Source organism: Tursiops truncatus, chromosome 2 (genome assembly GCF_011762595.2).
Source record: "Tursiops truncatus isolate mTurTru1 chromosome 2, mTurTru1.mat.Y, whole genome shotgun sequence".
In the NCBI taxonomy this organism is placed as follows: Eukaryota; Metazoa; Chordata; class Mammalia; order Artiodactyla; family Delphinidae; genus Tursiops; species Tursiops truncatus.
This window is the reverse complement of record NC_047035.1, coordinates 171,387,688-171,405,664: the sequence shown is the minus strand read 5'-3', so window position 1 is coordinate 171,405,664 and position 17,977 is coordinate 171,387,688. Positions and strand designations below refer to the sequence as shown.

The following is a 17,977-nucleotide window of genomic DNA, read 5'->3' as shown; positions in this document are numbered from 1 at the left end:
TTTTATGTTATTCAAACAGTGTGATTCATAATAGATAAGAAGGGAGTTTGGTTTTTACCTGACTCTAAATCCTTACTTCGAGAGTGAAATATTTTCACCTGGACTCCTTTCAGTCTCTTGAAAGGCGTTATATCCAAGGTTGGACTTAGCTCATCTCACACCCTAAACCCCACCACCCACAGGAGCTTCCCCTTCAGAACTCCCCTGTCTATTTAAGGCAACATAGCAAACTAACAAGATTGGAAACTTTCATCATCCTTGCCACCTCCTTACCCTTCGATGGCTCAGATCCCGTGTGTGTCCTGTCCGTTGCTTTCTGCACACACTCCTGTTATGCTGCTGTGACTCACATCCAAGCCATTTTTTTACCTCATCCCAGCAGTACTGCAATTGGCTTCCCTTCTTCCAGGCTCTGCTTACCCCCACCAGTGTGTCTGACTTTGAACCAAAACCTCTTTTTCTTAACAACTGCATGCTTGAGACTCCCTAAAGATCCAAAGTGAATCACTCATTCCCTTGTGAGAAGGTTAAGTTCCAGGAGGGTAGAGACTTTTCTCTCTTTTGTTCACTGGCCTATCTCCAGTGCCTGCAGAGAAGCCTGGTGCATTTGTTGAATGTATGAATTAGTGCGTTTGCAGTTCATAAAGGGAGGGAGGGAAGAAAGAGGAGACTAATATTTACTAGTGTCTATTATGTTCAAGCAGTGTGCTAGTCATTTTAAACATGACGTCCTCTAATCTTTAAAGGGTATTATGATCCACAGCTTTTAGTAACTGACTCAAAACACATGTATTGAATATTTACCATGTTCCAGGCATCCTGCTAGACAGCAGGGAACGTGAACAAGGCAGGTATAATCCATGTGCTCTTGGGACGTAGAGCTGAGTCCATGTGTACGTATGTGTGGTACAGAGAGACAATACTTAAGTAAAGGAACAAACCAAAGAATTGCAGTTAGTACAATTACAAGTAGAAATTTTGCTTCAGCGGAAGTTGAGGCTCATAGTTTGACAGTGGCCTTTGAAAGCTAGGCTAAGGATGTTCCCATCCATCCTGAGTTCCCACTGCTCCCACCAAGACAGCAATTTCAGTGGGGCCCTAAGTTCTTTTCTATTCCATGAACACGCCACATTTCCCCCGCCCTCACATCTTTCCTCACATTCCGTTCATCAGGCAGGGGAACTCGTTTTCTGCACTGCCTGCAGCACTTCTTAGTATACTCAGGTAAGTTAAGAAACTTTTCATGCCTCTGGGGAGCTCACAGCCTTGAAAAAATTAGGAACCACATAAAAGAGCTGTGATACATAGCAGAGTCTGGTGAGTGAGTGCGCTGAAGGGTTTAGATGGAGAAATGATCATGTGCATTTGGGGGAGATCAGAAAATGTATGCAGAGAAGGTGGTATTTGAGCAATGAGTATGATTTCTACAGCTTATCCTAGAGAAACGATGCTCAAAGTTGATGAAACAGTATAAGCAAAAATTGCGTGTGTCCGACTTCTAGGGACATGTAGGTAATAGTAAGAATCCCAGTGTGGCTGATTATGGAGCAGTTGTAGGGGAGAAAGGGAATGGAAAGCTAATATGGGATCATGCGTTGGAGGACTAAATGCCAAGGAGAGGAGTTTATAATTAATGTGGTGGGCAGTGGGAATTCACTGTGATTTTTGACTAGGAGAAAGACGTGCTTGTGGCCGTGTTTCAGGAAGATTGTTTTGGCCTGTTGTGGAGGATGAATTGGGGAGACCCATCTGAGAGCTGTTTGCAGTAGATCACGTGAACGGTAAAAGCCTGATCTTTCGGGAGTCTTAAGCATGCAGTTATTAAGAGAAAGAGGTTTTGATTCAAAGTCAGACACACTGGTGGGCGTAAGCCAAGCCTGAAGTTGGAGAGGGGAGGAACAAGTCGAGGGCTCTGAGCTTCCCGGACAGACTAAGAGAATGGAATCCTCACAGGTGGAAAACAATTGTTTCTTGGTGGAAAATTAATCTGAGATGAAAGATAATTCACTCAGATCCATTTCCCTGGAAGTATCTTCCCTCCTCTAGTCTATATAGAGCAAAACCTCATGAAGAAGGTGGGGTATAAACCCAAGGGGTCTTGCAGTTTTACTCCCTACAGCATTCCAGTCTGTTCACATAAATTAATATGGATTGCTTTAGATTGTTCCATATGCGATTTGCAGGCGTTGGTCTGGTTTTCCCCAGTTGGTGCAAAATCAGGGGCTTTCTCAGTATCCTCTAAAACAGTTTTGAAAAGTTCAGAGACACGGAACACTTACATGCCCATCATTTTTGTGTCTCAAAAAAAAAAAATTCAGAGAAAAAGAAGCTTAAAGACAAACTTCTAGAATTTTCTTTGTGGGGAAAGCAGATGATAGTTTCCCATAAAACTACATCTGCTTCAACAATATTATGGAATTTGAGCTTAATATAGATTAAATATACTTTTTTCATATCACAAATTATGAAAATTTGTTCTGAAACAATATTGTAATGTATTCATCTGTCATCTCTAGAACTTTAGATTAGCATATATATAATTTATCTTTTCATCAAAGTCTAAGGTACTGTCTCTGACTAAGGAAAGAGAGGGTGGTGAAGATGTAGGAGGAACAGGGAATATTAATTAATATACTGAGGGAAAAACTTAGTGCAAAAAAGAAACCAGTTCGAGTCCATGTTAGACAAAGACGTGAAGCTACATTGTCATTACTGGTTCACTAGATCCAAAAAGCAAGACAAAAGCAGTCCAGTTATAAAAACCAGACCTTATTTGAAAGAGAGCTAAGTGGTACCGTCACCGTTCAGTTACTAGCCTAGTGAGACCTTAAGAAAACAAGCAGGTTTTGCCCTGTGTCCTATAATGTTGTTTTTACCATTTTCAGGATAGAGAAGAAAGTCATGCCAGTGCCAGAAAATTTGCCAAGTGCTTTGGCATCCTGGGAATCTATTCAGCTTATTTTGAGGAGGTCATCAAGTTCCCAAGGGGCAGACTTTTTTTTTTTCCAGAAGATATTTTGGTAATGGGTCTAATTATAATAACTTTGTTTAATAGCATACTTTTCTTTGAAAGAACTGAAGAATTTTTAAAAAATAATATTTGGTTTCTTTATGGTAACCTGTGAAGTTGGGAAAGGGATATTGATTATCTTATAGCCATAATCTCTTTTCTTTATATTTGGGAAAAATAAAGGAACCCCATCCCACTTACCTCAAAACTGACGAATGAATCGACCAATCTTTCCACAAGTCTGGAGAAGCTTTAGCTCTGCTGTATCACATTCATTTAGCCAGTGAAATGATGTTCTTCAGAATCTTGAATATTAAATTTAATTTTGACTGTATTTGATAAACTCAGAGTTGAAAATATACCCCATCAAACTTTGGTCTCTGTGTATATGCTGACAGAGATCAAGGTGATTTGTAGGGGTTAGAGATGGAAATCAAAGACATGCTGAGGGAAAAAAAGTCCAATACAAAAGATGTGAAACCATGTTCTCCTAATTACAAAAAACAAGACAAAGTGTTAGGGAAAAAAGTGAACTTATAAATCAGAGTAGCCCTAAATGGAGCTATGTGGCCAATGAAAGGACCTATAAAATGGCATGAGGATAAAACTAAGCAAGGCAAAAGGATTAAGAAATTTCATTGGAATGGGAAGTAAGTTAAGAAAGACCATTCTGAGTCAACTGTAGCAGAATAAAGGGATTGGCAGCCCTCTCCGTGATTCTGCTGCAATGGTTCCTAAAATATTGAGTAAGGCTTTGTGATTCTGATTAGCTAAGTACTAGAAATATGCCTTCTAATGGGACTCGTATGGCTATATGGAATAACCGCAAAAATATGGGGTTTGAGCTTAATATAGATTAAATATACTTTTCATATCATAAATTATGAAAAACTGTTCTAAACAAGATTGTGATTTATTTATCGGTCATCTCGAGAGCTTCGGGGGGTTGGACATGTGTGCACAGAATACAGTGCAGTGCTATTCGCATGTCTAATCAGGGTTTTCCTTGTGCTGACTTTGGGCTGGTTTTCACAGTCCTTGATTAGTGAACTCTAAACAATGATAATGATAACCAGGCATAACTTTGATGTTGTTCCTTAAATTAGCGTGTGGCCCAGATAGGAAAGCTCATGGTAATCGTAATGATAGCCTATGTATATTGACTGCCTGCTGTTTGCCATGTGTTAAGTTATTTAATCCTCACAACAACCCTACTAGACATATGAAGAAACTGAGGCACAGAACAGTTAAGTAACTTGCTCAGGCTCACACAGCCAGGAAGTGGCAGACCTGGGATTTGAACCCAGGACTTCTGGCTGTAGGTCCCACACTCCAAACTCCACTGTAGTGCGGTATTTCCCATGCTGTGGTATTTTTTGTACTGCTGCTGGTGACATCCCCAGCTCTCTGGAATTCTAACCATGGTGTCTTGTCTATCTCTTTGGACTTTTTCCCCCCCCTGTTCTGATAGAGCCACAAGACCCCTTATGATTCAGAGAATATGGTGCCCTTCATGAATCATCAAGACGTCCATGGGCATTTTGGGGCTTTTCTGTGGAGATCTCATTTCTTAATTCTGACTCAGCCCATCAGAATGATTTGATGGTTATGACGTATCATCCCTGCATGCAATTAAATGAATAACAATCCTTTACCCACACTTGCTAGTGGAAAAGAAAGAAACTGACCACATTTTTGGAACACATTGCCTCTATAAGTAAGAACAACTTCTCCCCGTACTTACTCTCTATGAGTTTGAATTTTAGAGAGATTTGTTAACATCTGGAATACTGATATTACATAGTCCAAGAATAATGAGAGACGTGTGGTTTAGTGAATGTGTGAGTGAGTGAGTGTGGTTTAGAAATGAGAGGTTTAGTGAGCTATCCGACCACCAAGATTCTTGAAGCCAAACTCAGGCAATGTTACTGATAACACATTTGACCTTACTACCCAGGTTTAAACATTTCTTGCCCAATACTAATCTCATTGCCGTTTCATCTCAGATTTTTCCAAGAAATGCTCCCTTGTCCCAGCTCTCTGTTAAAAAAGAGCATTGGTAAAGTGCTTCATATGAGTACAAGGGCAAGAGCAACCAATATCACAGCCCCGTTGTAGATAGATGGGGAAAAGGATGCATGAAGACATAACAGCCTGATGAAATCCCAACTCAGCAGCAGTGCTATTACTTAATAGATTGGAATATTCTTAAGAGAAGCAGTGACCCTGTTCAGTCAATGCATTTTGAGTCCTCCTGGGGGCCAGGCTCTCTTCTGGGCTCTGAGGACCCAGAATTGAATAAAGCACCTTCCTGGCCCTCAGAGGGCCCCTTAACTGACTCATCTCTTCTCTGTTAAATCCTTTTGTCTCTAAGTCTTGCATAATCATGCTGTCACACTGAGATCTAGTTCAGTAGTTTCATGATGTGCCCCTCAAGTCAGAGTGAAATAAGAGCGACTCTTCCTCGGAAATCCATGGAAACGTTGAGTTTGCTGTTTTGTTCTCCTTGATAAAATAGAGCATAATAACTAGTTGCTGGGTTACTACAGAAAACTCAGGCCCCAAACGGCAGCCGGGAAGAGCAGTTAGCAATTAAGTAAAGGAAATGATTAGTGGGTTTGAAACCCAACCCACTGCCCATGTACTTCTTAGCAGAATCAGGCATCTAGGTTACTTAGGCAACTTTTATCACTAAGAAAGTAGTTTTGGTGACTCATGCTCAAACAGGATAATTTCTTTCCAAATCTGTGTATTCAGTGACCTTACCATCATCCTTATGTTTTTCCTTCTCTTAGCACTGGGACATAAAGACTACATTTGGATGGCTTTGGTTCATCACTTATTAGTGTTATCCTTCACTGGCTGGCCCGTAGTTTGAAATTTAATGGACTCATGGTGATCAGAGTAAAAGGGCAGTAGTTCCTGCAATATATTCCTATATTAAAGGTAGAACTAACAGCTTCCTTTCTAAGCAGAAATGTTGTATCTTGTAATAACAACGTTTCTTGTCAGTTTTTATTTATGGAACAGTGCTGTTTAAAGTACTAGCCACACTTTTGAAAAATAAACTAAAATACTGAAGTATTTTATAAAATGCCTTCATTTTCCCCAAAGAGATGCAAAATGGAATGAAAATCTCCCTGAGAGCTGTCTAGAGATGATGATCACAAAAATAAAGGAAGCTGAAGAAACCTCCTTTGCCAGCTTCTCTCTTCAGATTTTTGATCTACCTGATGGATGTTCCAACAGTATCTGTTTGTGGACAGTTAACATTTTTTTTCTGTTAAAAGAATAGTAGAGACAGTGTAGAAGAAAATGAGTAATGAAAAGTGTTATAGGTTGATGATGTGTTTGGAGAATTGTATGCAAGAACTTACTATTGACAGAGAAAAACAAAACCAAACCAACTTGGAAGCCAAGTGTCTGAGATGATTCTGGGTTAGGACAGGAGCAGCCTGGCTTGGTCTCCAGGTTTTTCTGGTAGCCTCAGTGGTGACAGCTTTCAGTGTGGTCAGCCTCAGGATCACGTGAGTCGTTATTAGGTTTTTTTCCTTAACCCCAGAAACCATGCCGTAAGTCAAAATTTAGACAGTTTAGCTGTTTTCATTTTGCTTTCAATCTAGTCGTTTTCTGTTTTTAATTTTGTGCCTGGAAAACTTGAAAAAGACCATGAGTCATGACAACTGTTTCCTTTTCCTCCAAATAGAAGCCTTAGCAGCTGAGCGGTTTTCAGTGGGGACCCTTTAAGGGAACGTTTGGGAGAAATACGTATCCGGGGGTTCTCCCAAAGTGTGGTACCCAGACCAGCAGTGGCAGCATCCCCTGGAAATCTGTTAGCAGTGCCCACTGTCAGGCACCACTCCAGATGTGATTGAATCAGAGACTCTGGGGAAGGAAGTCTGTGTTTTAACCAGACATCTAGATGGTTCTGAGCAACGCTCAAGTCCGAGAACCACTGTGTTAGTGAATTGTTAGTAGTTTTGGCTATTGAGAGTGTGAAAAATATAGTGGTTGGAAGGTGGGCATGTTTATGAGTCTTTGCTTGTGAGGAGATGAATCATAGAAAAGAATGCTTTAACTTTTGGAATTCAAAAAAGAAAAAGAAAGCCTGGAATGTAATTAGCAGGACTAATTGCTTGCATGAAACTTTGCTCTCTCAGAGAACAGCGATCCAGATGACTAGGTTACTGTGAAATATAGTGGCATGGTTTTGAAGTTCTAGAAGAATCTCTCTAGTGAGAAAAGGCATGCCTTTCCATATTAGGACATAAATTCAACTCAGTTTGGTAGAATCCTATAAGATTCTTGTATCCCAGTGACTTGGCCAGCTCCTTTACTTCTTGAGGCCCTACTTTCTACATCTGAAAACCATATGCTTAGTTAGTTGCCATGAATTATCTCATTGGAATGAAGTGAGGGATTCATTATATGGAAGAGGATTTGTGAGGCATCTTGATTACTGAAAAATGCAAACCATAAGGATCAAGAGTGATTCATATAAATCTTGATGCAACTATGAGTTGAGATGTCAACTTCCCTTTGATATGTGCTCCCCCTTTTAATTAATTTATTTATTTTGGCTGCGCCAGGTCTTAGTTGCGGTGTGCGGGATCTAGTTCCCCGATCAGGGATCGAACCCAGGCCCCCTGCATTGTGAGCTCGAGTCTTCCCCACTGGACCACCAGGGAGGTCCCTGTTCTGTGCTCCCTTTAGTCTTGACTCTCATGTATTCATTTTTGGTGTTAAACAAATCACAGTTTTTAAAAGCGTTAATCTTCATCTCCTCATGGAAAACATAGTATTCATGATACCTACTCCCAGGATTGTTGTGAGAAGAAAATTAGATTAAAAGAGGAAAAGGCAGTTTTCAAGCTCAAACATTACAAATTTTAGGTATTGTTGTTTTGATTGCAGTTATTTCATGTCCAGATTGAGAAAGCTTTGTGATTGTTGACATAATGATATCATCCAGGAGTTTGGAATAAGTGTGTACATCAGCAGATTTTATGATTACAAAAAATAGCTATGTTTACTTTTCTACTAATTCTCCTTCAGTGGAATGTTCCCATTTTCTCATGAAGTGGGGGGAGATCCACATATGTTTTATTAAAGAAAGCAAGCCTCGTATTTTTTATCCTTTGAACTGAGAGGATACATGTTATTCATTGTTTCGAGTCAGGCTACCTGGGTAAATTCCCAGTCCTCTACCTACTTGCAACCATGGATAAACCTCAGTCTCCTCATATGTAAAATAGGGGTGGTAATAATACAGATTCGTATGAAGATGAAATGGGAAATGTATGTATAGAATACATAGCAGAGTGCCTGGCGCAGAGTAAGCATTCAGTAATGTGGGCTGTTGTTGTGACTATCATTATTAAACTGTAGCATGAAGAAGAGGAAAAAAGGTTGTGTGTGAAAGTCAAGGGCAGGAGGGAATAAAAAGACAAGGGGGACAGCTTTGAAAATGGTCTGATCATCCTGCAAGTGACAATCCAAGCAATTCCCACGACTTTGAAAATCAAAGACTTCCCTGTTGCTTCCAATGAGAAAATGAACCATAGTCATTTGTAATGTCCACGTTCCTGTAACAATCAAAATCACAATCTTGCTTGAAAGTTACATGTCTTCCCTTTCCCAGCATGAGCACGCAGAAGGCAAAGAGCTGTAGGAAATGGGAGTCCTCGCCTCTCTCTCTCTCTCTCCCCCTCTCCCTCTCCCTCCTTCCCTTTCCCTCTCCTTCTCTCTCTCCCTCTCTCTCTCTCTCTCTCTCTCTCTCTGAAGTGCTCCTACTTCTTCTCTATCTTGGTAACTGAAGTTTCTTGCTGCTCTAGGGCTAGAGCTCATAGCAGAGAAAAGGTTGGGGAGATAAGAAAGTTCTTACTTGACAAGGACTGTTGATGATCCAGTACTTAAAACTGGCCCTCTCCATTTGGTCTGTGTTTAAAACTGTCCCTTCTTCTAGCAGGTGCTTCTTTGTTTCCCAGAGCTCCCTTGACCTGCAGAAGTGCATTTGTATTTGGTCATTCACAGTCTCAAGGAGTCATTCTGAAGTACACCCCTTGCTGCTTTTTGCTCTGATACCTACTTGCCAGCGGATGATCCTGAACAGGATCTAAGACAGCTAGCGCTATCTTGCATGGCTCAGATCTGGTCCAAGGGAAATACTTTACCTTCAAAAGCTCAGAGGGTAATGAGGATACAATTTTCAATCCCTGGGTAGCCCTTTGAAGCTCTTTGCCTTGCACTTGCGGTAAGCAAACAACCCCATAGATCTTCTGGTCAGATTCACACAGCATGCTGGCAACTTGCTCCAAAAACCTTCATCTTCAAAAATCTCCAACTCTTTTTGCCTCTGACATGGATAAATGGTTATAAGAGTTACATAACCTTCCTGGCATGCTTCCTTTGAAAATGTTGCTTTATACCGTTGTATTTCCCTTTGGAATGTGGTGTCTAGTGTTCAGTACTTGAGTCAAAACTTGCACTTTAATTCAAGGTAAAAGGGGGAGAGGACCGCTTTGGGGATGCTTTGATTTCACAGACCATCACCCCAAAGTTGGTGGTGCTGCAGAGGAAAAGATGGTTTACGCATGCAGGTGTTATTGGGAGCCTCATGAATGCCCACCCTAATCACAAAGTAAAGATGTAACGGTGAGTAGTGGTTTTTCCTCATAGGCAGTTGTTTTGGTTGTAGTGGTTGTTTTTTTGTTAAAGCAACTGACATAGCACTTGGGACTGATTTATGTTATGACTTTGGGAGATAAAATGTGTTTAAAAATAGTGTTCCCATGAAATTAAAAAACGGTTAACTTTCATCAGTTGTAGGATGATCCTAGACTACCGTGTGTGTGAAACTTGTCTCAAGACAAATTAAACAAAATATATTATGTATTGTGTTTAAATGTTTTTTTTTTTGCATTTCAGGTATAACTTTTTAAAATGTGAAAACACACATAAATGTGTACAGATATATACAACTCTGAGCTCATGCCAAAAATGTGTGTGACTGCCTTGTGATAGCTTTGGAGGTGGGTATCTGAGTATGATCTGAATATGGGCTTGTCATTGGAATGCCATGGAAGCCTCCTGTGCTTGCTTTTGTAGATCCTAGATACTATTGTGAAAATTGTACAGACCTATCAAAACTTGCTGAGAATTTGAAAACTTGATATATTAATACATTTCTCTAATGATTCTTGATGTCAGTTTGGTTGTTTTTTAAACTATGCTTGATTGGCATGGCAGATTTAGGGTAGTCAAATCGTGAGATAATAAAATACCTATCTACGCATCCATCCACCCAGGGGACTCCTGAAATATTAGAAGTTAGTACTAAAATTGCCCTTAATTAAAAATAAATAATAACAATAATAAAAACCGTGGCATTAATTTGAATTGAAAAATAAAGCAAAGTCTGTATTTTGGTTCCTAATTAGGAAAAAGGAGAGAAAGATTTTGTCTTGAAATTTTTTCTGTTTTATTACTTTTTTTTTTTTTTTTTTTTTTTTTTTGGGGTACGTGGGCCTCTCACTGTTGTGGCCTCTCCTGTTGCGGAGCACAGGCTCAGGACGCACAGGCTCAGCGGCCATTGCTCACGGGCCCAGCCGCTCTGCGGCATGTGGGATCTTCCCGGACCGGGGCACGAACCCGTGTCCCCTGCATCGGCAGGCGGACTCCCAACCACTGCGCCACCAGGGAAGCCCCTACATTTTTATTATAAGTATATGAGGGAAATATTAGTGAGGCCAGGGGCCTTACACCTTAGTGATTTTTTTTTCTTTTCTCTCCTCTCATTTTGTCGTCCCTCCCCTCCACGCTTCTCCTTTCCTTTTCTTTCCTGATAGCGGGTGATGTGCTCCAAAGAGATGAAAATACCTGGAAAGATTTTGTGGACCAGTCAACTCTGAGCCAACTTGAGGATATGGAGGCAAGAGTCCAAAAGGAAAAGAGAGAGAGAGAGAGAGATGGATTCTTCTAAATTTTGTGCAACACCCATGTAAATAGGAGCTAGCATTTAAACACATAGCATGGTGCACCAAGGTTGGTGAAAAGACGGTGTACCGGTAGGTCTGAAAATGGGGGAAGTGTGTAATAAGTGCTACATTAGATGAAGCAAGGTTTAAAAGGGTGTTACTGAATTGGAAGCATCAAAATGGACTTATGACTTTAAAAAGCCCCCCTCTAAAGCTGAAAGAGTAGAAGCGGTCCCTGGTATCACACTACCTACAGCCACAAGGTATGTGGGAAAATCTAATATGTCCTCTAGGCGCTGGGTTTTGATGTCTTCTGCTCTTCTCACGGAAAGGAACTCAGAGGATAACTGGTACCAGATCTTGGGAAAATATTGAAAGGAGCTAAGAATGGGAAGGCATAGCTAAGAAATGTTTGCCAAAGAAGAGGAATTGTGATACTTCCTACCAGATGTGAGAATGTATTATGAAGCTTGAGTAATTAAAAGTGTGGTTCCCCAGCAGACTTTTCCAAGAAGGGATACGCCGCCCCAATGCAGATCACACTAAATTAGAACATAGTGTGTAGAACCAGAAGTATTAAAAACCAATGTGAAAGGGGAAACTAGATTTTTAGAGGAAAGTTGGGTTAAAAACCTCACCTTGCATACTATATCAAAATACATTTTAAAGCTGAAACATAAGGGAAAGAAGAACATGGAGGTGAATTTAGCTTATTTTTTTCTAAGTAAAGGACTCTCTAAGCCTAAAAAGATACAGGGTAAGTCACAAAGGAAAAATATGTGTATTTGGCTGCAGAAAATTAAGTACTTTTGTGTCATAAGATATTACCAACCAAATTAAATGGAAAATGTGGAACTGGGAAGTGTTTTTGCAATACATGTGGCTGATAGCTTTAGAACTAACAACAAAAATCACATTTGTGATAATTCAATAAGAAACACATATTAACCCAGTAGAAAAAGGACAAATGTCACAAATAATTGACAAAAAATTACAGGTGACTAATAAACATATACTTAACCCTAAACGTATAAAAATTTAGGTTTTTATGTTAATCAAAAAAAGGGAAAATAAAAAGGCCCTACTCATTTGTGACCTACGAGATTGACAAAGGTTACAAATGGCAACACTTCCTAAGGATACAGCAGGAGAGCATTCCAGCCACTGCTGATGGGAATATGGGCTCTGCAGTCTTTTTTGGAGATGACTTTTGACCATCTGCATAAAGGACTTAGGTCATAATTATAAACTTTTTACCCAGTAACCCCATATTAGACTCGATCTGGTAAACATAATAAGAGAATATTTGAATATTAATATGCAAGAATATACATTACACTCACTATTGATGTGAAAAACTAAAACCTCTTAAGTGTTCAATACTGAGAGAACAGAAAAATAAATTATTGTTTATGTACTTATGTATTGTTAAGGCAGGAAAGATGTTCAGTAAAGTGTTAAAACTGGTTGTGTTTTAGGGGTAAGGATGGAATCAAGTTTTATAGAAGGATGTATCTTTTTTCCTTTTTATACTTTTGTAATTTGTTTTACCTCTCAAAATTAGTGTGTATTATTTCTAAAATTTCTAAAATTCATAAAAAATGTATATCTTTTTATATATATAATGAAGTACAGAATTGGTAACGATAAAACGTTAGGTGAAAAAAATCAGGGTATAAAATACATATGCGAGGGGCTTCCCAGGTGGTGCGGTGGTTAAGAATCTGCCTGCCAATGCAGGGCACACGAGTTCGAGCCCTGGTCTGGGAAGATCCCACATGCCGCGGAGCAACTAAGCCCGTGCGCCACAACTACTGAGCCCGCGTGCTACAATTACTGAAGCCTGTGCGCCTAGAGCCCATGCTCTGCAACACGAGAAGCCACCACAATGAGAAGCCCTCGCACCGCAACAAAGAGTAGCCCCTGCTCGCCTCAACTAGAGAAAGCACGTGTGCAGCAATGAAGACCTAATGCAGCCAAAATAAATAAATAAATTTAAAAAATACATATGCAATAAAATTATGATTTTGGTAAAATATAATTTGTGCAAAGACTAGCAGGATAAACATCAAAACATCAGCCATAGTTCTTTCCTTCTTTTTATGTATATTTGCCTATTTTCCCAATTATGCTTTAAATATTTTATTTTATTTATTTATTTATTTTTGGCTGCGTTGGGTCTTCATTGCTGCACGCGGCCTCTCTCTAGTTGGGGCAAGCAGGGGCTACTCTTCGTTGTGGTGCCCGTGCTTCTCATTGCAGTGGCTTCTCTTGTTGTGGAGCACGCGCTCTAGGCATGTGGGCTTCAGTAGTTGTGGCACATGGGCTCAGTAGTTGGGCTCGCGGGCTCTAGAGCACAGGCTTAGTAGTTGTGGCGCACGGGCTTAGTTGCTCCGCGCCATGTGGGATCTTCCCAGACCTGGGCTCAAACCCGTGTCCCCTGCATTGGCAGGCGGATTCCTAACCTCTGTGCCACCAGGGAAGTCCCTCTCTGGGTATTTCTAATGTATGTTTATCAGGTCTCTTTCACTTTTGGTGATAAACAAAAATTTATTTTCCAAATAATAAGGTCTCATCTCTAGGGAACTAGTATTTTGATGAAACTGCAATTTGAAGCTTTTGGATTTTAAAGCTGTAAACTCTACAAGGATATATAAAGACTGCTCTTTGTTGCATTCTTTTCCCACCCTATTCTAGGATTTAAACCTAAAATGAATGGAGTAAAAAAAAGATATGACATGTAGATTCCAGACATTCTTTCCCAACTAGAATGATTTTTAACTGCTAATGTGAATTTTTCCTCAAAATATGCCAACTCTCTTATTTATTACTTGATGCCTTCCAGACTTTTTTTTTAAAATACTCTTACTATCTTCTAATTTCTCTTCCTTTAAAAATGTGCTTCTGTGATTTGTAAATTAATCTGTTAACCCAGAGAATATTGTTTTATGTGACACTGAGCAAGTCATGTGAAGTTTTCTCCTTTTTATTCTTTGTAATAAAGCAGAATATTAAAAAAGAAAATCTGGGGCTTCCCTGGTGGCGCAGTGGTTGGGAGTCCGCCTGCCGATGCAGGGGATGCGGGTTCGTGCCCCGGTCCGGGAAGATCCCACATGCCGCGGAGCGGCTGGGCCCGTGAGCCATGGCCGCTGAGCCTGCGCGTCCGGAGCCTGTGCTCCGCAACGGGAGAGGCCACGGCAGTGGGAGGCCCGCGAACCGCAAAAAAAAGAAAAAAAGAAAAAAAGAAAATCTGATAGGTCTAAAATAGATTAGTAAGCATTTTAAACATTCATAAAGTTCTTTGAAACTTATAAGCCTATATTATCATGTATCATTGATGTTATCCTATTATTAAAACATACTTTTGCCATCTACTGAAATATAGTCTATTTCAGTCATTCCTATTCTCTGAATGACTAAACATAGAACAAATCCCTTTGGGACTTGTACTGTATTTTAACTTAGCAGTAATTACCTTAAATGGAAATGAAACACTAATAGTCTTGATCTGCAGGAATCAGTTTAACTCTAGAATGCAAGGGTTAATGGCCTCTGGTGCATCCCAAGTGTGAATAGAAAGTTTGGGGGATAAGTTGGGCTTGTGTTGTATAATATTTATGGAAGTGACTTTGAAAGCTAGTAAAGTCAATTTTAACCATTTTAAATAAATACGAAGTTGATTTTTTTCCTTATACAGTGAATAAATGTAGTAAGTGCAGTATTATGGGACTGTTACATTTCATTTATTTTTATCACTATTGGATCATATGAGAATGATTCTAAGTTCTGTCATGCATCTAAACCACTACCTAACTAGCAAGGGTAAAATGAAAAATCCTTGTATATGATTCTTCTCTGGCTTTTAGTTTGTCAGTATTGATAATTGTAGCAACTTTTGAAAAAAAGACTATGAAGAATAATAAGGGCTTTTATGGAGTGTGTGTGTGCATGCAGGTGTGCCTGTGTATGTCTTTCCCCTTTTCCTCTTCCTGATACTTCTGGTTTGTGTGATTTGGTTGTGCCTCAGACAGTTCTAGATATTCAGGTAAATTACTAGGGAAAAGGAGCAAAGTAATAACAGCTCTCAAAGGCATTACATTTTCATCTCCTCTATTCATTGAAGGCTGTAATAGAAAACAATGAAGACATCTTGTTGGATAATAGGCAAACTAGTCTCCTGGTAATATAACTTTTTTGAAAACACACTAGGAAAATAATTCTCTCTATGTAATTGTTAGAAAAGAAAGGCTTATACCTTACATTATAATTTGTAGTTCAGCTGTTAACTGAACAAAGCTCAAACGGAACAAAGTGGAAGGAAATCAGTGTCTATTGTTCTAGGCATATTACTGAGTTTCTCTCTCTCTCTCTCTTTATATATATACATATATATATACACTCACATATACAGATATGTATATATGTACAAATTAATAATCGATTGGATACAGACGACTACCTTGCTAGCAAATATTACCCTTCTTTCATAGATAAAGTGAGTATTAGAGTCAGGATTCATATTAACCAATTTATTTATTTTTCTAAAATAAGCTTTGGGACCTCCCTGGTGACTCAGTGGTTAAGAATCCACCTGTCAATGCAGGGGACACGGGTTCGAGCCCTGTCCGGGAAGATCCCACATGCCGCGGAGCAACTAAGCCCGTGTGCCACAACTACTGAGCCCGAGTGCCACAACTACTGAAGCCCTCACGCCTAGAGCCCATGCTCCGCAACAAGAGAAGCCACCACGATGAGAAGCCCGCGCACCGCAACGAAGAGTAGCCACCACTCGCCGCAACTAGAGAAAGCCGTGCAGCAATGAAGACCCAACACAGCCAAAAATAAAAATTAATAAAAAGAATAAGATTTATTTATGTATAATTGTGCAATAAAATTAATTCTAATGTATAATTTTGACAAGTGTATACGGCTAAGTAAGCATTATCACAATCAAAACATAAAGCTTGGGGACCTCCCTGGTGGTTCAGTGGTTACAACTTCACCTTCCATTGTAGTGGGCGTGGTTTGATCTCTCGTTGGGGAGCTAAGATCCCACATGCCTCGCGGCCAAAAAACCAAAACATATAACAGAAGCAATATTGTAACAAATTCAATAAAGACTTTTAAAAATGATCCACATCGAAAAAAAAAATAAAGCTCTTTGTATCACCCCCAGAAATCCTCCTATGACCCTTTGCATTCAGTCTCTCCTTTGCACTGGCCTCAGGAAACTCCTGATGTTTCCATGACATTAGTTTTGTCTTTGTCATATAGCACGTAGTTCTGTGTGTCTGGCTTCTTTCTCTTGCATTATTCATTTAAGAATCATCTATGCTTCAAGTATATCAGTATTTCTTTTTATGGCTGAGTAGTATTCCTTTGTATAGTTATACCATTTGTTTATTCATTTGTTACTTGAGGCACATTCGGTTTGTTTCCAATTTTAACCAAGTTATTTTAAGGACCGTGTTCCTTACCCTGTATCAAGCTGCCTTTGCAGGAGTGACTGGGCAGGGAATCTATTACAAAGGTTAGTAATCAGTCTTTGAGATTGATCCTCTTTGGTGAAGCAACATTAACCCTTTTGCCTGACCTTTAGAACATGCATTGCTGTATGGGTTCTGGTTCGCTTCACAATTCTCCAAAGTTGCCTTTATTCCTCAGGCCAACCTGTTCTCAGGAAGCACCATATTCTGGTGACTAGGGCTGCTTTTGTTTGGACCCCTGGGCTTTTCATCTGGGGTTAGGGGCCTAGCAGGCATGGGACAGCAGAGCCGATGAAGTATCTTTTGTACTAAGTTATGGACTTTCCAGTGAGTTGGAATTCCCTGTTCTCCACCTACCTGTGGGCCTGGGCAAGTTACCTAATCCCTCTGGATCTCTGTGTCTTCATCTCTCAAACTGAGGTTGGATGAAATCAGTCGTTTACAATCCATGTCCCACCAGGTCACTTAGACGCAGCTACGGAGACCAATGGTAGTAGGAGAGGTGCTTCTGGGCTGCTTACCGTCCATGCTTCGACAAGAGGACAGCTCTGTGTGTGTGTGTGTGTGTGTGTGTGTGTGTGTGCGTGCGCACACCCTCACTCTACGTCTCCCTCTCTGCCCTGATTCTATACTTTTTTCTTTTTTAAATTTTTTGCCTGTGCCACGTGGCATGTGGGATCTTACTTCCCTGACCAGAGATCGAACCCCGAACTCCCTGCAGTGGAAGCACAGAGTCTTACCTACTGGACTGCCAGGGAAGTCCCTGCCCTGATTCTAAATGAGATTTTGTTTGAACAAAATATTCTACATCAAAACTAGTTGGAAAAACACTGGACCAAATAGTCCTTAAGGTTCCTTCCTGCTCTAACTTTCCATGAGCATATGAAAGCAGTTTTAAAGATAGAGACTCTCACTGTTTTTAATTTAATTAAAATGTAATCTTTAAACTTTGCTGCAAAACATTGTTTGATTTGAAATTTCAGAAAGAGCCTCAAAGAGAAAAATCCGGGTCAAAATCCATGACTGAGTCCTTGGAAATGGCAAAGCTATAAGGCACACTGCGTGGTTTCTATGCTTTTCAGCAAAGAAAATCTATCATGGGGCTTCCCTGGTGGCGCAGTGGTTGAGAATCTGCCTGCTAACGCAGGGGACACGGGTTCGAGCCCTGGTCTGGGAGGATCCCACATGCCGCAGAGCAACTAGGCCCGTGAGCCACAACTACTGAGCCCACATGCCACAACTACTGAAGCCTGCACTTCTAGAGTCCGGGCTCTGCAACAAGAGAAGCCACAGCAATGAGAAGCCCGCGCACCTCAACAAAGAGTAGCTCCCGCTCGCCACTACTAGAGAAAGCCCGTGCACAGCAACGAGGACCCAACGCAACCAAAAATAAATAAATAAGTTAAAAAAAAAAAAATGAATGGCCATCATGGAAACTCAAAGATGGTTGCAATAAGTATTTTAAGCATTTGGCAGGCTATGTTTAATTTTGTTAAATATTAATG

The 17,977-nt window shown here is 40.2% G+C and overlaps 1 long non-coding RNA gene across 5 annotated transcripts; it reads left to right on the top strand.

Annotated features, from left to right (window-relative positions):
• The first annotated feature begins 896 nt into the window (after positions 1-896).
• On the top strand, positions 897-14,343 carry LOC109549641 (uncharacterized). Of its 5 annotated transcripts, none has more exons than XR_004525418.2 (4): positions 897-1,224; positions 1,674-9,664; positions 9,938-10,041; positions 10,858-14,343. It is a non-coding gene; the product is annotated as an uncharacterized lncRNA (long non-coding RNA). The 5 variants fall into 5 exon arrangements; XR_004525419.2 differs by having other exon boundaries at positions 897-1,781; positions 2,886-9,664; XR_012330439.1 differs by lacking the exon at positions 1,674-9,664.
• Positions 14,344-17,977: the final 3,634 nt, after the last annotated feature.